Source organism: Podarcis melisellensis (assembly GCF_964234715.1).
Source record: "Podarcis melisellensis genome assembly, chromosome: 4".
NCBI lineage: Eukaryota > Metazoa > Chordata > Lepidosauria > Squamata > Lacertidae > Podarcis > Podarcis melisellensis.
The window spans coordinates 24362357-24389949 of NC_138531.1; the positions used below are offsets into that span (position 1 = coordinate 24362357).

The 27593-nt window shown below is 42.1% G+C and overlaps 2 long non-coding RNA genes across 2 annotated transcripts in view; one reads left to right on the forward strand and one right to left on the reverse strand.

The window, feature by feature from the left end:
* Nucleotides 1–27593, reverse strand: part of LOC309368378 — a 602774-nt gene that overhangs the window by 44617 nt on the left and 530564 nt on the right. The gene's annotated exons all lie outside the window — the stretch shown is intronic.
* LOC309368165 lies at nucleotides 2881–17050 on the forward strand. The gene is made up of 4 exons (XR_014167586.1): nucleotides 2881–2976; nucleotides 5432–5548; nucleotides 12984–13038; nucleotides 16696–17050. It is a non-coding gene; the product is annotated as an uncharacterized lncRNA (long non-coding RNA).

The window sequence follows — 27593 nt, forward strand, 5'->3', positions numbered from 1 at the left end:
GTTAAAGACTCTTCATTTTTATGAATTGGTTACTATAGTAACACTTTGTGCCTTTTCATGTGCCAAGTTACCCTCTCTCTTTTATGATGTTAATCGTCACAATATCTACAGAACATGGAAAATGTGGGTTTCTTAGCAGCAATATTTGGATTTTACCCAAATCTTATTACATTTTAACCAGTGCAAAAGCATGTGTTTCACGACTTGGTTTTGTTGTTAGTTTACTATACAGCCTTTTTTTAAAGGCTAGTCATTACATGTCTTGCTGCTTATGAGAACTAACACAATTTTGCAAGTTCATGGCATGGTGGACCCTGCAGCATTCCCATGCAGTAGCAGCTCCAAAGAGAAGACAGATCTTCTCCCAGGACCATCCCAAGTAGCAACAGATCTACAGGGGTACCTCAGATTAAGTACTTTATTCATTCCGGAGGTCCGTTCTTAACCTGAAACTGTTCTTAACCTGAAGCACCGCTTTAGCTAATGGGGCCTCCCGCTGCCGCTGCTTCGCTGGAGCACAATTTCTGTTCTCAACCTGAAGCAAAGTTCTTAACCCGAGGTACTATTTCTGGGTTAGCGGAGTCTGTAACCTGAAGCGTATGTAACCTGAAGTGTCTGTAACCCGAGGTACCACTATATCTCTATCTCTCTGGCCCTTGGATTTCTCCCCAGGCCACACATCCTTCAGAGCCACACCCTTCACCAGCCCTGTTTGGCAGGCTATTCAAATGTTTTTGCCTAACTGTACCCTTGAACTCTGATAATGCTTCTTGCATGCCTGGATGAAGGCTTGAGAGGTGCGCAAATGAGCATAAACGAGCCTACAATGCAAAGGGGAAATTTATATCCATTGCCCCACACACTTTCCCCTCTGCATGTCTGTTAAGTTGAGCTCCTTTTAGGAAGAGAAATATAACTAACTCCCTATCACCACCAGTTCCTTCCTTTTGAAATCCTGGTATGATTCACTGAATGCTACATAAAATATTATTTCCTGCATTCCACACACACACACAACAACAACAACTTTCCCCCCTTTGATAACTTTTAATGTTGATTCGTGGCAGTTGCTATCCTCCTCCTTCTAAGAAGCAGAATGACAAGGAAAGAGAAAATATATATATTCACCAGAGGGAGGTCAAAGAGTTCTTTTTCCGACACAGGCTCATTAGGGGAGGTGAACACAGCAAGGGTGGCATTGATCACCGTACCCTGTGCAGTCTTAAAGGTTAATGATTAGGGTAATTAGCTGACCTATAGGAACCAGATAGCATTCAGTTGAGAGCAGTGACAAGTGGCAGCAGTTATTTAAAAGAGAGCTGAAACACAGTCATGAATGTTGCCAGCTACTGTAAAAATGGCTTTCCCCAGAGCCTGGTTAAAAAGGCTCAGTGATATATAAAGAAGTTGCTTTCCCTTGCTGCAATAAATTTTGTCCGATCCATCCATTTTGCTTGTCGCTCTCGTTTTTATGTCTCATTCTATCAGCATTGCTGGCAGAAGGTAGGCTAGCGAACTTCAGTCTTCCCTAGATGTTGCTGAACTACAACTCCCATCATTCCGTGAAGTGGGACTATTTTCCTTTGTTCTATTTCTCTTTGCTGCCTGATACTAGAGGTAGTTGCAGTGCTTGTGTGTGTTTATATAATAAAGTAGAGTAGCCAAAATGCTGAGTTGCTGAGGTCTGTTACACAACTGTGCAAACTCTTCGGATCCCTAAGTGTACTGGTGTCAGTTGGCATTGGTCGCTGTGATGTTCGGGCAGAAAAAAACTTTTGAAGCTCCCGAACGATTGACCAGGAGGGAAAGAACATGTCCTTTACCTTACCTTGCTGTAGCAACTTCATGATGAGTACCAGCACCTGTTTTTCTATTTAAAAAGCACTGCTCCAATTCCATAATTATAATGATAATTTTACTATTTATACCCCACCCATTTGACTGGGTTACCCCGCCACTCTGGGTGGCTTCCAACATATATGAAAATATAATGAAACTATACAAGGTTGTCTTCACATGTCTTCTAAAGGTTGTGTAGTTACTTATCTCCTTGGCTTGGGGGTCTCTGAAAATAAGCACTGCACATAACTCCATACTCTCCAATATTTCTCCAATGGAAATAGGGATGTCCTAAGGAAAAGCAGGACGTTCCAGGATCAAATCAGAAACCGGGATGGCTTCTGTAGATACAGGACTTTCTTTGGAAAATAAGGACACTTGGAGGGTCTTTCATCAGGATTTCAGGCAGGGTTCTCTTTCAGCCCTACCTGGACATGCTGAGGATTGGGCCCTTCAGCATGGAAACAGATGTTCTGCCCCTGAAGAGATGGCACTCACCTTTCTATGCACTCTCCCTTGGCCATCTCCTGATGCCATGGGAGACAAGGCTGTTGCAGCTTCTCTTTCCCTCTCTCCCTCTTCCATCGACTGCACTCGCACTCCAAGTATCCTGTCCGCCCTCCCAGGGGACTAGGACACTCAACAGCACCAAGGAGGGAACAAAAGCATACAAACTTTCTCTGGATTGCAACCTGGCAGTTTTTCTAGGCTGAGAATTAGCAACTGGTCACCGACTGAGCTCCATTACTGAGCAGGGAGTTGAGTTTGCTCCTATTTGCCTTAGTAAGCAAAACCCAGGAGATACCTGATTTCTAGCTCCTGATTTGCCCCTGCAGGTTTCCGCCAATGATATGAAGAAGGATTCCAAGCAAAAGCAGTATGTGATTGTTGTGGCCAAGTGTCCTCAGTTCACATTGGAGAAGATGGTTCTGGTCTCCTTCCACAGTGGATATCTCTTCATCCAGACAGATAAAACCATCTACACACCTGGGTCCAAAGGTAAAGTCTTCTGCTAGTCCCTCCCATAACATTATCTGCAAATGCAGGAGGGGTCTGGAGTGTATAACCTACTTGTGATCTGCAGACTGAGCATGGCCCACATGGAGGCAGAAAACTGCTGACTCCTGAGCTCTGAAGGTACGTGCAAATCCACCTACGTACCCTTCCCCAGAATAGTAACCGATTCCTCATTCTGACTTCTGTTCCTGCTGGGAAAGGCTGCCCTATTTCATTACTCTTCTCAGTCGTGCGGTTCTTACAGATCTGCTGACTATCTCAGAATAAACAGAAACTCCTTAATTCCACATCGAGTTAAGCAGATTATTTTCCCACACAATATCTGCTGCCACAGGAGGGGGAAGAAGAAGAAGAAGAGGAAGAGAAAGCTCCCCTCCCCCGTCTGTTCAGATTTTTATTTCAGTGCACTAAATCTGGCATGGCTTTTCTTTCTTTTTCAACAGCTGCGCTAGGTTCCCCCTGCCCCACCCCTCCTGCCTTCTTCCCTGTCTTCAAGTACTGAAAGCAATAAAGCTTGAGTCTAGCTTCAAATGCCATCAGTCATTTTGCTAGTAAAGGAAAGGTGCCTAATGAATCTTTTCCCCTGTTTGATGCTGGGACGGTTTCTGTTTTCTGGATTTAAATGCTGCTCAAGGGAGGGGCGAGCGTGTTCCTTGATACCTCAGGCCAGATGTGTTTTGGCATACGCCGAACCGTACATCATTCACAGGAAATAGATTTGTACAGCAGAAAGGAAAGCAAAAAGGGGTTGCTTCAGGTCTGCTCCTGGGCCTTCCAGGGAATGTTGTAATTCAATCGCGATCATTTTGGTGGAAACTTGCCTTTTAACATTAAAACTGCCTCATAAAGTAGTGGGAGAGATTAAATACTAATGCTTAATTGGAAAGGGAATAGCCCAAAGGCACAGAAGTGTGCCTGCACACCCCGTCTTTTAACAAGCTAATTAATAATCACAGCAAACATTTAATGAACAGATGAACCATATTGGCAGTTTAGTTAGAAATCAATCTAACTGGGGGCTGAAAGAAACCAAGGCCGAACCAGATGTTATGTGAGGAAAACAAAGTTCGTGGCTGTCACTGAACTATGTCTCTTACTCACATCACCCAAGTATCGTTCACACATTGCACTGAACACAGATGCTAGCTATGTCTACACGCGTGAGAAAGTGTTTGTGTGAAAGAGTGCACCCTTGTTGATTTGTTCAGCTCAATTGCTATGTGAATAACAAGTGTGCAGCTCAGCTGCTAGACTTGTTCACGTGTTATGCTGAACAGAGGTTCATGCTGTCTCAAATCATGTCTAAGTGTTTGCGCACAGTTGCTGATTTGTGCAGCTCATCTATTGTGTATGCAAGTATACATGACGTTCCCTCATTGAACGTGACCTGTGAATAACTGTATGGGTGTGTGACTCAACTGCCTGTGTACACAGGTACACAGATTGCACATTTATTGGAAGTAATGCACAAACACTGACCCAACACTCACCCCCCAATTGTGTAATTGATGCATTCACCCATCCCAACTGGACCCACCCAGCCATGCTCCACCAGCTAGATTTTATTAACCCCAAAGGTCAAGAGAGCACATGCCCAGATGTACACTGCAACCACTTTGTCATTGTCCTCAGAGCACAGCAATTGAAACTGATCCCATGAAACCTGGCAGATGTGGCACCAGACCCCTCACAGTTCTGCACCAACTATGGTGCCGTTTTCAGGACTAATCCTCAACATACAGTGAGCCAGAGCCTTAATAAAATCTAGATCAGGGTGAATTGACAGTGGAGTGGGGTCAAGGTAGGAAGAAAGAGATGAAGGCCGTTATTGGTGTCTGCATAATACAGAATGACTTTGTAAATAATTGACCTTCGCAGGGGGTGGTGGGAGCACTATTTGGGCTCTGCTTCAGCTGCAAAATGTCTTGAGCCAGCACTGATCTGGACTGGATCAAAATGACTAATGAAGGTTTTAATGTGTATATGTAATGGCTTAATGTATGTACGTGTCTGTCTGTTTAAAATTTCGTAAGTTGCTTTGTGTTGCACTGGCAAAAAAAGAATAAAAGTAAAGGTAACGGGACCCCTGACCATTAGTTCCAGTCGTGACCGACTCTGGGGTTGTGGCGCTCATCTCGCTTTATTGGCAGAGGGAACAGGCGTACAGCTTCCGGGTCATGTGGCCAGCATGACTAAGCTGCTTCTGGTGAACCAGAGCAGCATACGGAAACGCCGTTTACCTTCCCGCCAGAGCAGTACCTATTTATCTACTCACAATTTGATGTGCTTTCGAACTGCTAGGTTGGGCAGGAGCAGGGACTGAGCAACGGGAGCTCAACCCATTGCGGGGATTCGAACCACCAACCTTCTGATCAATAAATTTAATAAATAATAAATAATAATTAGGGTAGCCTTTCATTCTATAGTTTCCAACCAGCCACCCTCAAGTGTTAAAGGTGTTTTAATCAATGCTTCTTAGCAGTCTGCTATTTTTGGTGTAGAAGAATGTCCTTGTGTTATGTTCAGAGTGACTGCAATACACAGAAGGCCCTGTCCTCATCCAAATTTGTTTCAGGACCACCAAGGGAAGCTCTTTGTCTTGTGGAAGCATCAACATGTCAATGAGACACAGGGACGGATGATGTATTAATAAAGCCTAGACTGGGGCATGTCTGGATCCCATGCTGCTCAGGTAATGTCTGCAGGAAATAAGGTCATCTTTTTCATCTGACCACAGGTGGTTCCATCCCATAGACTCAAGTGCTTGGAAGCAGATCCCCTGTTCATCTGGTAATGGATGAACCAGGAGATAGCAAATGAGTTTAACATGCTGACGCTCCTTGGTGCTGGTGTCTGCGTTTGTGACAGCCGGCAACTTGACAGATTTGCCTTTGTGGACATCGTTGGTATCCCTAAGGAGGGAAGCAAGTGAATACACATCAAGTTGGGTAAGGATGTCTCTGAGCTGGACACGGCATGGTGTCATCCTTTCTGGTCAGACAATTTATATCTGACTGGCTGGCAAAATAGGATTGTAGTCTGGTTCCCTGCAAGACAAGTGAGCTATTGGAAAAGTTGTTCAGAGTTCAAAAATCATATGCAACATGGCATGTATTGTCTTACAAATTTCAAGCAGAAAACCCACTGTTCATCAAAACCTCAGGAGCAGTAAACTTATTATTCATTTGTTCTGCAGGAATGATGAGACTAATGAACTGCACCTCTTGATTTTTTTTTTTTATAAATATTTTATTGGGTTTTTAATAAACAAATTTCCACTTTCAAATACATACTTCCATAAATCCAATGGACTCCCCCCATCTCCCGGGCACCGCATTCCCTGTGTAACCAAAACCTCAGCAATTTGTTAACTTGTTTTATACATAACAATATATCTTCCATTTTATCGTGTTATCTAATGTAAACATTTCAATACAATTGCATTAATTTTTAATTTCCACACAATAAAAATATTTCGTTACCTTACTTCTGTCTTATAGTGTCTTATTTATCAATTCAGAAATTTGCCGATACTGAAGCTATACCTTCCTAGAGAGGAGCATTTTTTAACATTCATACAACTTATAATGCTTTTTCAAATAGTCCTTAAATTTTTCCCAAACTTCCTCCGTTTCTTCTTCTCCCGAGTCTCGAATTCTGCCAGTCATTTCAGCCAGTTCCATATAGTCCATCAGCTGCGTCTGCCATTCTTCCAATGTGGGTAGATTTTGTGTCTTCCAGTGCTTTGCCAACAGAATCCTCGCTGCTGTAGTAGCGTACATAAAGAAAGTTCTATCTTTCTTGACCATCCTCTGGTCTACCATGCCCAGAAGGAAGGCCTCCGGTTTCTTAGGTAAGGTGAATCTCAGCACCTTTTTTAATTCATTATGTATCATTTCCCAGAAGGCCTTCACTTTCGGGCAGGTCCACCAGAGGTGTAAAAATGTCCCTTCCTCTTCCTTACATTTCCAACATTTATTATCTGACAGGTGATATATCTTTGCAAGCTTGACTGGGGTCATGTACCACCGGTATATCATTTTCATAATGTTTTCCTTCAAGGCAGTACATGCCGTGAATTTCATTCCGGTGTTCCATAACCTTTCCCAGTCTTCAAACATAATGTTATGCCCCAAATCCTGTGCCCACTTTATCATAGAGGATTTGACAATCTCATCCTGTGTGTTCCATTTAAGCAGCAAGTTATACATTCTCGAAATTAGCTTAGATTTTGGCTCAAGCAACTCTGTTTCTAGTTTCGATTTTTCCTCCTGGAAACCCACTTTTTTGTCTGCTTTAAAAACTTCCTGAATTTGAGCATAATGCAACCAATCTCGCACCTTGTTTTTTAACTTTTCCATACTCTGTAACCTCCATTTATCTCCAATTTTTTCAATTATTTCCCAATATTTAGGCCAGTGGGCCTCCATATTGAGTCTTTTACGTGCTTTGGCCTCCATCGGTGAGAGCCACCTCGGAGTTTTACTCTCCAATAAGTCTTTATATTTTGACCAGACCATGAAAATTGCCCTTCTGACAATATGGTTTTTGAACAATTTATGAACTTTAACCTTGTCATACCACAAATATGCATGCCACCCAAAAGCATTATCAAATCCCTCCAGGTCAAGGACGTCGGTGTTCTCCAATAGAATCCAATCCTTCAACCAGCAGAGGGCTGCAGCTTCATAATATAACCTCAAGTCCGGCAGGGCAAACCCCCCTCTTTCTTTCGCATCTGTTAGTATTTTAAACTTTATTCGGGGCTTTTTGCCCTGCCAGACAAATTTAGATAAATCCCTCTGCCATTTTCCAAAACATTCCACCTTATCCACGACCTGGAGGGACTGAAACAAAAATAGCATTTTCGGCAGTACATTCATCTTTATAGCAGCTATTCTGCCCAGCAAGGAAAGTTTTAATCTTGACCATGTTTCCAGATCTCTTTTTATCTCTGACCAACATTTCTCATAGTTATCCTTAAATAAATTCAAATTTTTGGAGGTCAAGTGCACCCCTAGGTACTTTACTTTTTTAACCACATTTAGTTCTGTTTCTTTTCTGAACTCCTCTATTTCAGTAGTTGTCAAGTTTTTTGCTAAAACTTTAGTTTTTTGTTTATTCAGCTTGAATCCCGCCACCCGACCAAAATCGGAAATTAATTCTAACGCTCTTTTAGTACTAGAGACTGGCTCCTGTAATGTCAATACCAAGTCGTCTGCAAAAGCTTTCAGTTTATATTGTTTCTCTCCGACCACAATTCCCTGTGTCAACCGGTCATTTCTAATCATGTTCAGTAGCACCTCCAGGACTGAAATAAACAACAGAGGAGATAGAGGGCACCCCTGTCGTGTCCCTTTTTCAATTTTAAACTCCTCTGTCACCACGTTGTTTACTATCAATTTGGCTTTTTGTTCTGAATAAATTGCTTCTATTCCATTTTCAAACCCCCGCCCTACTCCCATCCTTTCCAAATTTTTCTTCATAAACAGCCAAGAAATGTTGTCAAAGGCCTTCTCCGCATCAATAAAAATCAACACCGCTCTTGTGTTTGAATTAATCTGTAAAAACTCCAAAATGTCAATGATGTTTCTTGTGTTGTCAAATAAATGCCTACCAGGGAGAAAGCCTGCTTGGTCCTTATGAATCACTTCATTTAAAACTTTCTTAAACCTACTTGCCAAAATGTCTGCAAAAATTTTGTAATCCACATTTAGGAGTGAGATAGGACGGTAGTTTTTAAGTTGAGTTTTTTCAGATTCTAGTTTTGGAATCAACGTGATGAAAGCTTCTTTCCACGTTTCCGGTGCCTTCCTCCCCTCCATAATCTGGTTACAAACTTCCAACAATGGTTGTGTCAATGAGTCCTTCAGTACCTTATAATATTTGGAAGTAAGCCCATCAGGTCCCGGAGATTTGCCCAGTTGGAGGTTCTGAATGGCGCATTCAATTTCTTGGGTTGTAATATTACAGTTCAGGGTTGCTCTCATTTCCTGGGGTATTTTTTGTAATCCATTAGTTATAACAAATTGGTCCACCTCTAAACTTTTTTGTGGCCTTTGAGAGTAAAGTTCTTTGAAATATCTCTGAAAGGACCTTCTAATTTCATCGGGTTTCTGAACCATTCTCCCTTCAATCTCTAGATTTGTAACTGTATTAAGTTTTTGTCTCTTTTTCAACTGCCAGGCTAACAATTTTCCACATTTGTTTGCAGATTCGAAGGATCTTTGTTTCATTTGTTTAATTTTCCATTCCACCTCTTGATTTATCAGTTTCGAATATTGTGCCTGGAAAAACTTCACTTCTCTCAATACTTCCTTTGATTTAGGCCTGGATCTCAGTTTTCTCTCTCCTTCTCTTATTTTCTCCAAGATCTTCTCCTTCTTTTCATTCCAGAGTCTTTTTTTAATCGTGTTCTGTTGTATTAGAAACCCTCTTATCACTGCTTTGCTTGCGTCCCAAATTATTCTTTTTTCCACATTTGTCTTTAAGTTTATTTCGAAATAGTCCTTTAAAACTTTTTGGGCCTTCTTAACAATCTCCTGATCTCTTAACAAGGCGTCATTCATTCTCCATCTGAACGATCCGGTTGTATTTAGTCTCAATTCCATTCTCAAGGCGTTGTGGTCGGAGCAGGTCTTTGGGCAGATTTCCACTTTTCTGGTCTTAGGCGCCAGCCCTCTAGTTATCCATATTTGGTCGATTCGCGTCCATGTCATATGGGCCTCAGAAAAGAAAGTTCCTTCTTTCCCTAGAGGGTTCTTGATCCTCCATATGTCGATCAAATCCAAATTGTCAGTCATTTCAAAAAAGGTTTTTGGAAGCCTGCCATCTTTCGTAATATTAGCACTTTGTGACTTATCCATATTCACTGAGGCGACACCGTTCATATCTCCCAACATGATAATATTGTTATAGTCCAAATAGTCCAGCATAATCTCATGCAGCTTCTTAAAAAATTCCGATTTTCCATCATTTGGGGCGTAGATTCCTAGAATTAAAAACTTTTCACCTTGTGTCTGGATTTCAATTGCCAAAATTCTGCCCTGTTCGTCTTTAAATACAAATTTTGGGGACAAGTTCTCCTTTGCATAAATCACCACTCCTCTTTTCTTAACTTTATCCGATGAAATAAATTCTTGGCCTAACCTTTTGTTGATTAGCACTTTTCTATGGAGTCTTGTCACATGTGTTTCTTGCAGGCAAATAATGTCCAATTGTTCTTTTTTCAAAATATGAAATACTTTTCTGCGTTTTTCTGGAGAATTCCCGCCATTTATATTCCAACTAAGAAGCTGTAGAGACATCCCGGTTTACTTCTTGGGTATCACAGTTGGGTATCTAGTTTGTCGTCCTTTTCCGGAAGCTGTGGTGCCGGGCCGCCTCCAGATGGTATGGATCCTGGTGGTAATCCCGGTGGTGGAGGCCAAGAATCTACGGCTCTCTTTTGGAGGTCCTCCTCGTTGTCGTGTAGGAACTTCTGGTGGTCTTCTGGTGTTTTAATTCTTACCTTCTTTCCTTTATAGGTGAATGACAGACCTTGAGGAAATTCCCACCTATAAGGAATTGCGTTGTATCTTAACAATTTGGCCAAGTCTGTGTATGTGGCTCTAAGGTCCAACAAATATTTAGGAATATCTCTATAAATTTCTGCCCTTTTGCCTTCGACTTCCAGGGATTTTTTAAAGTGTTGGCCTAATATCTTGTCTCTTTCCTCTCTTGTTCTCAAACAAACCAAACAGTCTCTGGACTTATCTTTCTTAACCGATCTTCCCAGTCTGAAGGCCGTCACAATCTTGAAATCTTTATCTTCTTCAACCCCCCAAAATTTAGAAAACAGCTCCGTCAAGAATTTCTCTAGGTTGCCCTGTTCCAACTCTGGGACAGCCCTCAGCCTAAGATTACATTCCTTACTTTTCAGTTCCACCATTGACAGGTAGGCTTGCTGTTCTCCTACCTGTCTTTTCAGAGGTCTTACTTCCCCTTTGATCTCTTCCACCTTCTTGCACGCTTGCTCAGCTTTTTGATTGGCTTCCGCAGCTAATTTGTAGTTCTCCGCCGTAGCTCCTTGCAGTTTCTCAATAGCCTGAGTGTGCTGCGAAACCTGATCTGTTAGCTTGCTGATAGTGGATGTAGCTCTATCAATTTTAGATGACTGATCATCCACCTTCTTATTCAAAAGTGCCAATTGTTCCAAAATTTGTTTCAAGACTGGATCAGTTCCTCCAGCTGCCATTTCTTCTGTAGCAGGCGTTTCAACTTCCTCCTCCTGCGCCGTCAACACAGTTGGCACCGAGGATCTACGATGATGAATCAAGGTTGTTTGGACAAGCTGCCCAGCTCTCTTGTCTTTTTTCTTTTCTTTAGCTTCCTCAGCTAAAGCTTCCTTAGCTTTAGCTGCTCTTGTTTTCGCTGGGCCACTCATTCCACAGCTGCTGTTCAAGGTCAAATAGTCTTTCAATCCATGAGAAAGGCAAGTCCAGAGTATAAACAATTAAACCACAAAGAATCCCAATAAGATACAGTTCCCAGACCACTATGCCTCCGCAAATCCACTAGGGGGGGTTTTCAAAGGAAAGAAAGTTTCTTTTCCACCATCAAAGCTCCTATTTCAACTGAAATCCCCAAGTTCAGAAAGGAGGATTTCAGAAAGTTCTGTTTCAAGTTAGTGCCACAAGGTAACGGAGAGGTTTCGATGACAGTATTAAAGCGATAGTGTATCCATCAATGCAACAGTTTATGTTAAAAGAAAAGTTTCAGCAGCCTGACAGTACTCATTTGCAACACTGGCAGTCCAATAACTCGGTTATCCCCTTCAATTCCACATCTCTTCACAATAGGAGGAAGATTCTCTAGCACACTGAACCAAAACATTTATTTCTTCACTCTTTTTCAATTTCTAGAAACACACAGTCTATTAATGCCCCTTCTTACTTCTTTCAAAATCTCTTTAACGCTTCAGCCCGCATCGGGTTCTTTGCTTTGCTCCGATTAGCAGGACCGGAAGGCGGACTTCCTGTTACTCGCCTCCCGTTTTCAGCCGAAATAGACAAATTTAAGTTAATCCTTAATCAGTACTTTGGTACCCCTTACTCACGGGTAGATCACAGCCAATCTCGATGTTTTTCAAGAAGAAAGGTCGGCGCTCATCAGCAACAGCAGCGCGGCTTCACTTCCGCGAAAAGAGCGATGAACTCACAGCGCCGCTCCCCCGTTCACGATCCGGAGCCTCTTACGAGGTCCCTTCCTCGCTTCTGGGGGGGCTTCTGGCACCCGCCGAGTCCCACGGCCACAGGCTCGTTCTGCCTGCGGTTTATCTGGATGGGTCTCCGCTTCGCCGTAGCGGAGGACCCTTTTTCGCGGAGCCCCTCTTCACTGAGTAAAGAGGACCGCCATTGCCGTTTTGCGCCGCCTCCGGAAGTCCATGAACTGCACCTCTTGAGAGTTATTCGTTTACTTAGAAATAGATCTACTGTTTTATCTCAAATATAAACTGAACAATTAAATAACTTGGGACCAGGTTACCTGAAATACTGCCTGTCCCTGTATAGACCTGAAAGGTCACTTAGATATCTGGGAGAATTCTACTTGTGCCGCCCCACCCTAAAGAACACCACAGGGCAGTGACCCCAAAATGGGAATTTTCTGCTGTTGCACCCATTCTGTGGAATGTCCATCCCTCTTCCATGCAGGTAGCATCCACCATCCATTGCTTTAGATGTCTTGTCAAGACTTTTATTTTTGCCCAAGCTTTTCTGACCCATAAGACTGGAACCTGATTCATGTGGGTATGCATCCAATGAATATGTTTTTATTTTCTTTTATGTGTTTATATTGATTTTAGGCTGTATTTTTGTTTTAATGGATACTGTTTTAATATTGCAAACGGTATGCACCCCTTAGGGGTTTTTTTATTTTTAATTATTAAACAGTTTAGAGATGCTGATTTTAAATAAAATAAATACATCTGTAAATTTATTTCAGCAATATCTTTTTGCAAAGGTGCGAATGTCCTATTTCGCAACTATGAAATTCCATCAATAAGAAATGAACAGGGGGTGGTTCTGAAATTTCAGGTACCTTTTCCATGTTGGCCATTGCCCATGAGATAATTTTCTCTTTTTCAGCTGATGGCCTTTGATGGAGAAACACACTTTCTGTGTGAAAGGGAGCAGGGGCCAGGTGATGTGTGTACCATAATACCTTCTTGACAGAATAGCAATTTCCCCTTGAAACAATCAATAGATACCTATAATGTTCCACACTATAATTGTTTTAGTTGTTTTTTTCCCACTCAGACCAGTGGGTCTTTGAATCTTCTAACACTGTTGCTGAACTGTCAACAAAGCGATGATTGAGGGCATAGCTCAACTACCATATAATGCAGGATCAAGAATTCTCGAAGTTTTTCCGTTGTCTGGCCATAAAAAGGTTGATGCACCTCCACATACAAACACAAGCACACACACACAGTTTTATTGCCTTTCGGTTATTATTTTGAGTGACTCTTGCTGGCTTTGGGGACTTTTCTTTGTTCCGTGGAGCCCATTCTTCTTAAATGCATCAATCTGCAATACAAGACAACTTTCTCAGTACAGGAGGCAACCATTTTGTGTGGGGATTCTGTGTGCGTCGGCAGAGTGTGTATAAGTACACCCCACCCCCTTATGCTCCACCCTACCCCTGTTATGCCGACCCCACTCCCCTTACACCGCATTCTGCACCCCGTTCCACCTCCATTCTAACTTCTTCCAGGTCCAAAAGGAGCCACACATCAGCAATTGCACATCAATTGGATGCACCTAAAATGGCCGCCTGCATGCTAATATATATTTATAGCTTAGCTTTCCACCCTGTTGTTGAAGGCAGTGAACAGGGTTCCCCTCACAACAGCCCTGTGAGTTTAGGTCAGGTTGAAAGAGAATTATTAGCCCAGCATAATCAAATGAGTTTCATGGCTAGGAAGGGATTTGAACCTATTTCTCTCCAGAGTTTTCTAGACGTGCTGTTAATTCATGACATCTTAGACGACCCCTCCATTTTTTGCTATCTTCTTTTCTGATATTGATTCTTACAGAAGCTATTTTAAACTGTTCCATGCTAGGAAGCTGAAAGACGTATCAAAGGCATCACAATTCAGAGTTGCAATTTGCATATGCAATGACAAGAGTGGAAATCTTTCGGGTGATCAATAAAACTATTTGTTTATTATTGCTATTCACAAACTAAAACCACACACATGCCTGCCCTTAAGTGAGCTGTAGTGTGGAAGAAATATTGTCTTCTGGCATGGAGGTGACTGAGCTGAAAAATACAAATATTGTTGAGATGGTACAATCTGGGCAAAGGAATCCATTAGTAGTGGGTTGGTTCTTTATTTTAAAGAAACCCTGTGCAGGTTAGGTTGTTGTAATATACAGTAACTGACTCAGACCCTGTGTGCATGAAAGGGTTAACCTGAGCCCTGAGCTCAAGTTACCAGAGTGGGTGTGCCTTGGCAGGCTTGTAGCAGCAATACTTGATGCAGCCCTGGTCCTTCCTTGTGTATTGTTTTTACACACAAGCAGAATGCCTGATGGCAGCTATCCTAGAGTAATGATGATGTTGAGACAGCTTCAAATTTTACCTCAGCTGCTAACTCAATGGGTGACCCCAGGCTATTACATCTTCTATAAATATGGATTATTAATTCAGGTTATTTCATTTATATATCCCTTTTTGATTAATATTGTCCTACAAAGAGGCTCAAATGAAAATGAGACAATTGCTGTAAGGATGGCTAATATTGGTACAGGGCTTTGAAAAAACAACAGAAGGCTTTAGATGCTGCAATATTTGCTGCTGCTCTTATTTCTAGCCTTGTTACTGAAATTGAGTAAGTCACTTATTTGACACCTAATAAACGCCCATTTTGAGGGCTTTTCTTTAGAAAGTGCTTAAGCGTTTAAGGAGAAATTCACCAGAGAAAAGTAGCAAACAAAAGACTGTGACTGAAACACACCTTTTGAATGTTTCGGAAAAAAGTTCACCTACTAATCAGAGTCATTAAGATAAATACCTGCAGTTACTTCCAGCAAAGGCAAACATAAATCAAAATTATATCTCCATAAAAGCCAAAAGTTATCTTCAAGCTTCATTGTTTCTAAAATTCTCGTCAGAACCTTTCCCTATTTTCAACATGCAGTGGCGTAGCATGGGGGGGTGCAGGGGGGCTGGCTGCACCGGGCGCAACATCTGGGGGTTAGGGTTAGGGGGTGCAAATCCACGGGTTAAGGGGTGCAAATCCACGGGTTAGGGGTGCAAATTACTTGCCTTGCCCCGGGTGCTGACAACCCACGCTACGCTACTATCAATATGCTAAATGAAGTCCCTCTAAGAGTGACTTCAGTTTTTACTAAAGGGAGAGAGGAAGAAGTTCAAAAAGCCCAGACAACGGAAGCAAGAGTCTTTACCCCTCCCACAAAAATCATCCCGCTGTACTCAGTAACATCTAAAACTGCGCCAAATGTGCCTTGTGACTCACATGACAAAATTAGAAAACGAAAATTTCGTTCTCCGCGGTAAGGAAAGCCCGTCCACAAATGCAGTGTATAATTGCGCTAAGCCTCTAGTTGTTGTTTTTTTTTAAAAAAAGAGGACACAGTGCTAATTGAATACTGATCAGGAAAAAAGAAATAAGTTTGTTTCATAATAAAATTACAATCTGAGGAATTTTTTATTTATTTTTATTTGCTTTCAATCCATTCTTCATATGACAAGCTGACATTTTATGCTACCATGAATATGCACATTAAGCAGTTGGGGAAGGAGAGAACAGTGGGTGAAGAAAGAGGTGTGAGTGGTGGTTGTGGGGCCCTTTTCCCATCCTCTGGTCCCCCTGGGAAACTCAGAAAACCTGCTGCACCTGGAACAGGGTGTGGAGAGTGCAGATGAATGGGACATAGCTATGGGGAAGTAGCTGCCCATAAAAAGGAAGACTAGAGTGAGAGACTAGGCTAGGATGATGTCCACTGTTTCCAGGAACTCTTCTCATTGTGAGACTTTTGTGGGTGAGCTGAGAGTTTGTTGGACCCTGGATGAGATCCCAGAGGCTGAGAGGGAGCATGTGTTAGAAGGAAATGATTTGATATTGCTTTATATGTATTAGTAACTTCACATTAATGTAACCTTTTTATATGTAACTACGTATCTATGTATTTTTTTTGGTCTAAGTTGTCATCTTCAGATGTTGTGTTCTTTCAGGAAAGGATTTCTACTGCTTTTGAACGCAAACTCTGCCCTTCTTCCCCAAGTTAAACCAAGAAAACATATCTTGAATAAGATCTGTCAGTTGGCTTGTATAGAGTTTGAGACCTGAAAAAACACCAAAGGGGACCATAGGAATAACTAACACAAATACCAAAATGTTTTCATTTTTTGAAAACCTGACCATAATAATAATATAATTATTTATTATTTATATGTCGGCTGGCTAGTGTGGGTGGCTTCCAACCAGCAGAAAGATATCCCCAGCTGTCAAAAGGGAAACAAACACCATCATAGGTAGAATGAAATAACTATGGATATACCCATTATGGGAAGCTCTCAGGATTCAACTCTTATAAAACTCACAATATATTGAAAGAAGAGAGTCATTGGTGGCAGCCGAGAAACTGAATGTTGTGTGGAAATTTAACAAAAATGTTAACTCCCCACACAACAAAGTGGAGTATTCTAATATATTATTGAGAGCCCATTGCTATAAATCTCCTCATGTTACAATCATAAAGGAATTCACTTGCCCCAGTGTGCTCCTTTAACAGTCAGTGCTGAATATTTCTTTATCTTCCCGATGCCTAGATGAAGCCTTCAGAAACAACAGTAAATGAAGCATGAAGGCTCCAGGACCCAAAGAGAATTACGTGAACAAAGGAGAAGTCGAAGAAAGGATAAAAGAAGCAACAGCAGTGATATAATGACTACAGAGCAACACTTGCCACAGTTTCCTCTCCCCCCCATTTACTTTCTTTCGTTCTAAGACATTCATGGCTCTGTCAACAACAAATACATGCTCACATTTGTGTGTTGACTTAACAGAATGATCGATAGCTAATAATGGCTCCAAGTTCCCTTAACAAATTTGATGAACAATACTGTATATAATTTAGCCTTAGAATCAATCAAAGTTCCAGCCTTGAAGGAAAACATAGGGGAGGAGAAGAATAAAAAAGCCGCTTAGAACCTCAAAGGGGGGGAAAGTGGGGTGAATGGTCATTGTCCCTAATTGGTGGTTTTGATGCTCAGCTTTCCCATACCCACCAAGTGTCCCTGTTTTCCAGGGACAGTCCTAGAATTATGAAAGGCATCCTGGCTTCTGATGTGCTCCCAGAATGTCCCAATTTCTCCCATCAGTGCTGCTGCCAAGCTCAGGGAGGATGAGCCAGCACTTGTCCTGAGTGACTGTGGTGGTGGCAGTGGCAGCTTTGAGGAAGCACCCCATTGCTTCTCCATAACCACTGCTGACAGAATCCTCACCTGGGCAGCTCAGCGTGGCTACTGGAGAGCAGGTGATGAGGAGCAGAGGCTGCCACTGCAGAGGCCCAGCATGATGCGCCAGCTCTGAGGTGCAGACAGAGGGCAGGGCTACCCTGGGCAGGAAGACAGGGAGCAGAGCAGAGAGCAAGGAGACTTGAGATAGCATTTGTGCTAATTTTGTGTCTAATTGTGTCTAATTTTCAAGGAGTGTCTTCATCCCCATTGTTCAGCCTGGACTCTGAGGTCCAGCTCCAAAAGCCTTGTGGCGGTTCCCTCACTGTGAGAAATCAGATTACAGGAAACCAGGCAGAGGACCTTCTTGGTAGTGGCACCTGCCCTTTGGAACAACCTCCCATCAGACATCAAGGAAACAAACAACTATCTGACTTTTAGAAGACATCTGAAGGCAGCCCTGTTCAGAGAAGTTTTTAATGTTTGATGTCTTATCGTGATTTTAATATTCTGTTGGGAGCTGCCCAGAGTGGCTGGGGAAATAATTTATAAATTTATTATTATTATTATTATTATTATTATTATTATTATTATTATTACTACTACTACTACCCGTTTCTAAAATTTATTTATTGTTGTGTGCTTTTCTTTTTGCAAATCTACCAAAGAATCAAACCAAATCAGGATTAAGAAGTTTTCTCAGGACGGTGGAGGCTGTGTGTGCTGTGCCCTATTGGTGTAACTGTGGTGTAAATGCTTTCCAGGAAAGATAGGCACACATTTAGATTGTGTTCTACAATTGCTGCCCTCAGAGGGTGGGTGCATCATAATATAGCAAGTAGTAAGTGAGAATCATCATCACATAAATTCCAGTAAACTGGGTCTCTAACTGGCACGGGCTATACAATGACCAACATCACCCTGAGGTGTACACAGCAAGGGATGAGAATTTTTTTCAGGAGAAAAGCACGGTGAAAAGGCCTTCTGTGGGCCAAACTCTGCATTCAGTACCAGGTCCAGATGGTTTATCCTCCATGTTAAACTCCTAGATACCCTAGTCAATGGGATTTATAGTAACCCCCCTCACTGCAGGATCAAATGAAGTAGTCAGACCCTGAACATGCTGTTGGATATTCTCTCTCTGTGTGTGAGAGAATCATTTGTTCCAGAAACAGAGAAGAACAGAGAAGAAGTTTCAAGAAGCAGCAGAAGGCCAAGATTGTTTTATCTATGCAAGGATGTTTTCTGTGGGAACTGTTCTTTGGACATGCGCAGTGTGACAGGAAGTACTGATAACCAAGGTTCTGTGTGAATTCTTGTGACTTGTTGTGAGTCTCTGTGAGTCTTGGACTCTTGTTGGACTCGAAGCATGCCTTGACCATGACAGTGGTGAATGTCTGTATATAGCTACCAATATGCTTTTATGCCTGTCAAGTAAACTTCCACACTTGACTGAATCTTTATGGGTGCCCATGAGTGTTTATTGCCTACTGTGTACCTTCAACCCCGAAGCCGCTTCCAAGGAAGGAGCTGCGTTGAGATGTAAATCTGCTGAGTATGGATACTGTCACATATGCAGCGAAAATGATGCCGGACCCAGTCCTTCAAAATCATCCAACAGAGGTTGATGGATTGATCCAACACATGCAACATGTATTGTGAAATGACAGTCCACTGTACATGGAAGACAGATTAAGCAAAGCATGCTGTGGGCTTTTCACTAGTGTCAGACATGGGAGACGCGAGGGCAGGGAATAGCCCTGGATTTACTGTAATGTCCCACCATAAAGGGGATTGAAGCTGAGGTAGGAGTCTAGACTAATGTCAATTACATTGTTTAATAATAAAGGGGGGTTGGAGCAGCTGTTTGCAAGGGCGGCCTGGATTGGCTTTAAGACCCTCCCCTTCATGCTGATGGAGGTGTCCCTCAAGACAAGCTGCAGCAATGAAGAGAGATTTTTGTCAGGCCACAGACAGGGGAATGGAGGGTTAAACACTCCCTCCCTGTACACCACAGCTGCAGTCCAGATGCCCTCCTGCCTTAAAGGGAATTGCCATTTAAAGCCACACTTCACCTGAAGTGCTAAAATGCATGTAATGGAATGTGTGCATTGGTTCTAAGAGTGATAGAGGGGGCATTATGGGTGGTTACATCCATCCATTTCAGTTTCTTTCAGTCTTGAATGTTTTCCCTCTTAAATTTAGTTCTCAGCATCAGTTTGCGGGTTTTCCTTTCGAAAAGACCTCGTGAAAATTCGTCAGCACCCTGATGTAAATTTGTACATTTCTGTGTGCAATTTCCCCAAATGCACACATTGTTGCAAAGTGACTTCCCCGAATGCAATGCATTTGTGTGTCCTTTCACCCAGTATATGCTTTTCTATGCACACTTTGCCCTGGTGCATGCGTTTTTGTAAACATTGTTTGGGTGCAGAACTCCATCACAAAATTGGTAGGAAGCCAAATTTCGAAGGTTGGCTGTGTTTCTGCACATTGTTTCAGAAAGTCTGCAGTAGGTTGGTGCCTTTAAGTGAAAACTAAGCTGAATTTTAAGGGACGCGGGTGGTGCTGTGAGTTAAACCACAGAGCCTAGGACTTGCCGATCAGAAGGTCGGCGGTTCGAATCCCTGCGATGGGCTGAGCTCCCGTTGTTCGGTCCCTGCTCCTGCCAACCTAGCAGTTCAAAAGCACGTCAAAGTGCAAGTAGATAAATAGGTACCACTCCGGTGGGAAGGTAAACTGCATTTCCGTGCGCTGCTCTGGTTCACCAGAAGCGGCTTAATCATGCTAGCCACATGACCTGGAAGCTGTACGCCAGCTCCCTCGGCCAATAAAGCGAGATGAGCGCCGCAACCCCAGAGTCGGTAACGATTGGACCTAATGGTCAGGGGTCCCTTTACTTTTACCTAAGCTGAATTTCTTCCCGATCTCTAGTGGGCAATGGGGTTATAGCAAAGACACCAGAATACAGGACCTGCCGCTTGCTGGCCTACTAAGCTAGTTTAGTATAATAATTGTTTATCTTGCAACTATTTACACAGGGAAAGAAAAACTTTTTAAAAGTTTCCTTTTGAAGTCCTGAGTTTAATTGTGTGTCTACTCAAATGGCAATTATATGCAGCTACCTGATTAAACGCTCCAAGTGCTCACTCACATAATGATTAAACGTGTCTTGTGATGATAGCTATATCATGTCAGGTTTAAAAATGTATGATTATCACCTGCTGATTGTAAAAGCGAAAGTCTGTAATGGGATTAATTTTAATGGCAGCACTTATTATAATCGGGGGAGCGATCATATATTGCAGCGATTATTTTGTTGTGACTTAAAACAGGTAGTATTTTCAGCTTTTGATTTACCTGTCAGCAGAAAGAGAACATAAAGGAGAATATGCAGAGTGCTTAAAAAAGAACATTAAAACCAAGCCAGCATATTCTCAAATGCAGATTAGGCAAATAAACACACACAGAGAGACACAAATGGTTTTGGAGGCAGTTCAGCTGAGGAAAGGAATTGGTTTCAAAAATCACTCACCACCTATTCTATTACAACCAAGTTGTAAAGAGGAAATAACACAGCTGAATTCAGACAGCAGAAATAAATCTCATAACAAGCAACCATAATACAAAAATATGTTAACGCTGCAAGACAAAGTTAAATTTGTAATTCTCCCCTGTCTCAACCTGGCTAAGATGCAGAACACAGAAGGGCCCCAACCCATGGAAAGGCAGTTATGCTTGCATCTCATGAAATCTGGAAGAAAAGTTGCCATAAACTCAAGGATGCGATCCTGAACTTTAGAAGGGGCTCATTTTCACCGGTCTTAACAGTACATCCTTTTGAGTAAGCATGCATGGTATTGCACTTCAAATCCTATTAATTGAGGCTGAAATTCTATCCAAATTTACCTGGGTGTAAGCCCCATTTAACTCAATGGGGCTTACAATTGAATAGACATGTATAGGATTGCAATGTTCAATAATAGTCTTTGAACTGGGACCAAACCACAGGAAAGATGAATATACTGCATGGAGATAAATCATTTGTGCAAAGAAGCACAGTTTTAGTAGAATAAGCAACCTAATAGTTTTCAAATCCATACAAGGAATCAGACAGCGTTCCATTTAAAGTATTTGACTAAACTCAAAAGCTGTTTCTTGCTTGGGAAAGAAGACAGAATTTTTTCACTATTTTTGCAAATGAGAAAGATATGGAAGAATCTTTGACACTAATCATTGCCTTTTAATTAGTGATCACACACTGCAGACATGCAGAATGCTTAATCGATCACTGATCAATGGTAAAGTCGCCCTTTGCTTGTCGTGGGGGAATTATTCGCTTTTTAAAATATTACACCCACTTTATGCTCAGTGTACCAAAATGTACATGACGATTTGATCCGAACATGGGCAATGAACATGTGTAAAATGGAAGTGAGGTTCAGATTGCTCATGAAAAAATCAGTAAAACAGGCAGGCGTGCTGAAATTAAAAAAGTCTCTACAACAACATAGCAACAGAAACGGAGTTTCAGAGGAAATACTCCTATAGCAAGATCACTAAGGAAATACTCTCATAACTAGATCTACAAGGATGGCCAGGGTTAGGATCCAGTATCTCTCCAGCTGAACTGGAAGGTTCCTAGCGCAGCTGAGTTATGCCAGCTTAATTCTCTCACCCTTCGTTCGGCTGTTGATAACCAGCATTTCTTCCAGCTCAGCCAAGACCCAGCTGGCAGAGCCGAACTTATAAGATGCTAAGATGACCCTAAGCCTTGAAAACTATGGTTTTCCCAGTAGTGATGTATGGAAGTGAGAGCTGGACCGTAAAGAAGGCTGATCACCGAAGAATTGATGCTTTTGAATTATGGTGCTGGAGGAGACTCTTGAGAGTCCCATGGACTGCAAGAAGATCAAACCTCTCCATTCTTAAGGAAATCAGCCCTGAGTGCTCACTGGAAGGACAGATCCTGAAGCTGAGGCTCCAATACTTTGGCCACCTCATGAGAAGAGAAGACTCCCTGGAAAAGACCCTGATGTTGGGAAAGATGGAGGGCACAAGGAGAAGTGGACGACAGAGGACAAGATGGTTGGACAGTGTTCTTGAAGCTACCAGCATGAGTTTGACCAAACTGCGGGAGGCAGTGGAAGACAGGAGTGCCTGGCGTGCTCTGGTCCACGGGGTCATGAAGAGTCGGACACGACTAAACGACTAAACAACAACAGCAAGCCTTGAAAAAGTGGCATTCTGGGGTTGTGGCAGGAACAGGTCCACAAAGTGGAAGATTTAGGCTGGATCCTAAACCTATTCCGCTCAGTCATGTGACCTGACAACACAGCGTAAAAAAAGGTTGGTGTAACTTGTATTTTAAAGGATTGTTTTCTCTCTGTCACTCTTAGGCCAGAAGTCCTGCTGTTGTACAGAGTTTGGATGTGGTCTAACTTTGTAAGCAGTTTGTGCATGAGCTTCCCCCCCCCCCCCCGAAGACTAGCAAATGACAAATGAAAATCAAATGGTACTTGTAAAATCGCACGTTCTGTGGATTGAAGCAGCCAAAGAGGCACATCTAGATCTAAGCAGTCAAATAGTTGCATATTTGCATGGAAGTGAAATTAAATAAACAATAGTCTTTCTGCTCCAGAGTGGCTCACAATATGAATGATAGTCTGTATGAAGAAGACATTTGTAGGGGTCCTATGAGACATTCTCCCCTCTCATTCCTAAATTTCTGATTTCCAACTAGCAATGCTCATACACTTATGCAGTCCATTGTTATAATAGATCTATGAATCTTCCCACTGAACCAAGATGTAATCATAAAACCATATGTTCATTGCACTTGGCTTCTCAAGATCTTTCCTCTCAATTCTTCTCCACTAAGCATGCAAATAGCCTTAAATCACGAATGCATCCGCCGCACATCCTCCATTTGCCCCTAACTTGTTTTATCTGAAGATGAAATGAAGGGAGGAAAGAAAACGGAATAGGTCCTATAATCCCACTTATTGTGAATAGAATTACTTCTCCCTAAATTAAGTGTATAATTATGAAGCCTCATTTATGCTCTCTCATGGATTAACTTTTATTGATCTAATTAGGGTGAAGCTTAACAATTACTTACCAGTCAACCTGACGAGGCTTGCTGCAGTTTCACGATGCAGTTATATCAAAGCAAAAAAACGGAATCGTTCAAATCACTGAGCTCTGAAAGTTACTGGCAATCTTGGGCCAGCAAGAGTGCGTACGTATGCGAGTGTTGTGCCTGCATCAGTTTGTTTGTTAGATGTCTGTGGGCAGGTGACAGAGTGTTTTGCTGGTTGGAGTGAGTGGTATTCCCTGATTGTTGGCTAAGTGCAAATGGCTAAGGTGTAGTCTAGAGCCTTTGTTACTATAACAGCAGATTGATCACCTCTATGGATTGGCACTTTGGATATGGAATTGCAGGTCAGGCAGGGTGGGAGACAGTTTGGAATCAGGGAAGATTGCTCTGGATGAGAATCAGGGCCGGATTTAGATTTGATGAGGCCCTAAGCTACTGACGGTAATGGGGCCCTTTAGATGTCCAGCTGTCCTTTGTCAACAACAAATTGTTTTTGTGTTGAATATATGCTATATGGCAATTTATGGACCTTATGGTATCTAAAGGCATTGCACATGTTGCCATGTAACCAGTCCATGCAGTATGTAAAAAGGTAAAGGTAAAGGACCCCTAACAGTTAAGTCCAGTCACGAACGACTCGGGGGTTGCGTTTTGCTTTACTGGCAGGGAGGAATGTTGACACTCTTCCCAGAGTTGTATTTTGTGCAAGAAATTCTATTTTTCTACCTCCCCTGCCCTTTTTTTCTCTGATCCTCTTTTCCACTTCCTTTCACTCACTATCCTAATGGAAGATCCTGTCTAGTATGGATTTAGTGACATCTTTCCGCAGGGCCTTCAAGACAGAGCTGTTCTTCCTGGCCTTCGGTTTGGACTCAGTCTGACCCTTATGTTTCCCTCCCCTTATACTTTTGATCTATGGGCTACTTTTAAAATGAGGCTGCATTTTCAATTGTATTTTAACCTGTATTTTAAATTGGGTTTTTTCCCCTATTATATTTTTCTTGTAATTTTACTGGTGTTAGCCACTCTGGCCGGGGAGGGTGGAGTAGAAATAAAATAATTTATTATTATTATTATTATTATTATTATTATTCTTATTCTTATTATTAGTGAAGCAATCCCCACATATCCATCGAGATCTTCAATTGGAGAACAGCCTTTAACAAAGGTGTCATGGGCTTTGAAGACACTCGAACTCAGGACGCAAGGGAGAAATGTGATAAGAGGAAGGCACGCTTGGCAAATCCACACCATGATCAACTCCAACCCGGGAACCAATGTCCCCACTGTGGAAGGACGTGTGGATCCAGAATTGGCCTCCACAGTCACTTACGGACTCATTGTTAAAACCGTGTTTGTGGGACACAATCTTACTCGACTACGAGTGTTTGCCAAAGCAGCAGAAGAAGAGTGTTCATAGGTGAAGCAATCCCCATATATCCATCAATACCTTCTCTTTCCCTCTCTCACCCCACCTGGCAGAACTTGGCAGTGGTGCCTCATCCATTCTTCTTAATTTTTATTTTGTTATTACTGTATAGCACTAAACTTAATTCATTTTTGGTTTTACATCCTGGAATTCCACTAAGCTGGATAAGAAGAGGGTTGATTTAGGCTGGAAATAAACACCATTCCATCTTTGCTACTGAAATTTTGTGTTCTGCAAAATCCCAATAAAAGATTGAATTGAGTTAAAAGGAAATGTTTACTTGGAATACTAGAGGTGTGTTTCATTTGCAGCTGTGACAGCTAAGTGATAAGATGCGAACTCCCATCCACCTTTATAAAGTGCCTGTAAACAGACTTTAGTTCTGTTCTGTCTAATGAGAATCCTGAATAATTTGTCACATGTCTGAACATAGTAAGTTAGATATTCTAAAAGGCTCTTTGGACACATCCATCACTCTCTTCTGATCACCCTCCATCAAGACAGCCTTGCTGGCTTATCTCTTAGCAATGATGAATATTAATAGATCTTGAGTCAATATTTTGATAAGATTAGAAGATAAAGCACAGGACTTTTTACTTCCAAAACAACATCCCATTTTGACCTATAACAAGACTTCATAAGACCTAATGGGAAGTATCAGAGGACTGTGGGCACACAGAAGGATTTGTACTTTTGAAATATGTTTTTGGTAAACATCTTCTTCTTTTTAACCTTTAAAAACCTAAAATACAGGATTAGAGGTGTGAGCTCTCAAAATGTCATGTACACCTTTCTTCATAGGATGTATTGACGGAGCCATTTTGTCCAATATGAGGGGCGGGCGATATAACAACTCTCTTTAATCATTCTGGATTATAGGCAAGAGCTGCAATGTGTTTATCTGAAATAGGCAGCTGTAATAAGCTTCTTTCTGCAGGAACGACATACTATGTAGTTCTTGAGATGTTGGGGTCTCGAGCTGCACAAGGCTTTATAGGTCAAAAGCAGCACTTTGAATTAGGCCTAAAAATTAAGTGGTGGTATGGGCAGCCTGACCAGGATGGGTGCAATGTGCCCTGGTGAGCAACCTGACAGCCCCATGCAGTCATCTAACCTAGATGTTACCAAAGCATAGACAAAAGAAATTTAGACTATACCTGTCCAGACATTGGTTTAGCTGGGCCACCAGCCAAAGCTGATGGAAGGCCGTTAGCACCACCAAAGCCACTTGAGTTTCAAGCAACAGTGATGGATCCAAAAGCACCCCAAAACTACCCTTCAGAAGAAGTGTAACCCCATGAAACATGCCTTCCCCACTTGTCTGGTCTAGGGAAGTACCTTCTAATCGTATGGTGTGGGATGTGATCCATGAGAAGCAGTCAAGTACAACATTCCTTGTAATGCTAGAGGAGACATGCAGGGGAAAGTTTGGTCCAGCCAGTCGAAACTTCCTGTTCCTTCTGGCTGGAGCTTCCTTCCTTTTAATGTGATAGGAGGGTGTGACCTTACCTGTCCAGGTAATAAAAGGACGAGTCATGCAGCACACTTTTTTTTTTTTACTTCCTTCTTCGTTTGACCAGCTTTCAGCTAGGACTGCTCTGCTAGCTCTCAGATAGCAAAAGCACTGGGATTATTCCCCCATATGGAGTAGATCCACATGTACATATTTGTAACTAAGTCTGCCTTCAGGAATCCAACTGTGAACTGATGTGAGTAAACCTCTTTTATTGACCCCCGTGGAATAAACATAAAATTAAATTGTAAAGAAAAACAATGTCTGTCAGTGAAAGAACAGTCTTCTGAATATCCACCTTTCACCTCACCTACTGCTGTGGTCACTAGAAGCCTGCCTGGGAGTTGATTTTGCCTTCTAGCCCACTGCCCACTTGCATGTCTCCTTCCCAGACACAAGCAGCAGATCTGCCAAAGCTCTGGATGAACGTGGGAGAGATTGTCTGCTTCTGGTTGCTAGGAAACAGTAGCATCTAGACTCATAGAACTACTCTTGAGAAAGAGAGGAGTGTGGAAAGAGCGCAAAATTCAAACAAGCCTTCTGTCAAAATCAGAACTACAGCCAGAAGCACAACTGGGGAAACCAAGCCAAATGAGTGGGGTATAAATAATAAATTATTATTATTATTATTATTATTATTATTATTATTATTATTATTATTATTATTATTATTCCTGTCTTTCCCTTCTATGTTTATCACAAGCTGAGGTTACAGCAACTACAATTAACAAAGAATCCGGAATCCTGACCATTAGGTCCAGTCGCGGACAACTCTGGGGTTGCGGTGCTCATCTCACTTTATTGGTCATATGGCCAGCATAACTAAGCCACCTCTGGCGAACCAGAACAGTGCACGGAAACACCGTTTACCTTCCCACTGGGGTGGTACCTATTTATCTACTTGCACTTTGACGTGCTTTTGAACTGCTAGGTTGGCAGGAGCAGGGACCGAGCAACGGGAGCTCACCCCGTCGTGGGGATTCGAACCGCCGACCTTCTGATCAGAAAACCCTAGCCTCTGTGGTTTAGACCACAGCGCCACCCATGTCCCTGTTTCAAATGTAAATGTCCTTAACGTTTTTAGAATGTTGGATTATTTGATTGTTTGATTATTTTATTGTTCTTAGCCGCCCTGAGCCCGGCTTCGGCTGGGGAGGGCGGGATATAAAATAATAATAATAATAATAATAATAATAATAATAATAATAATAATTATTATTATTATTATT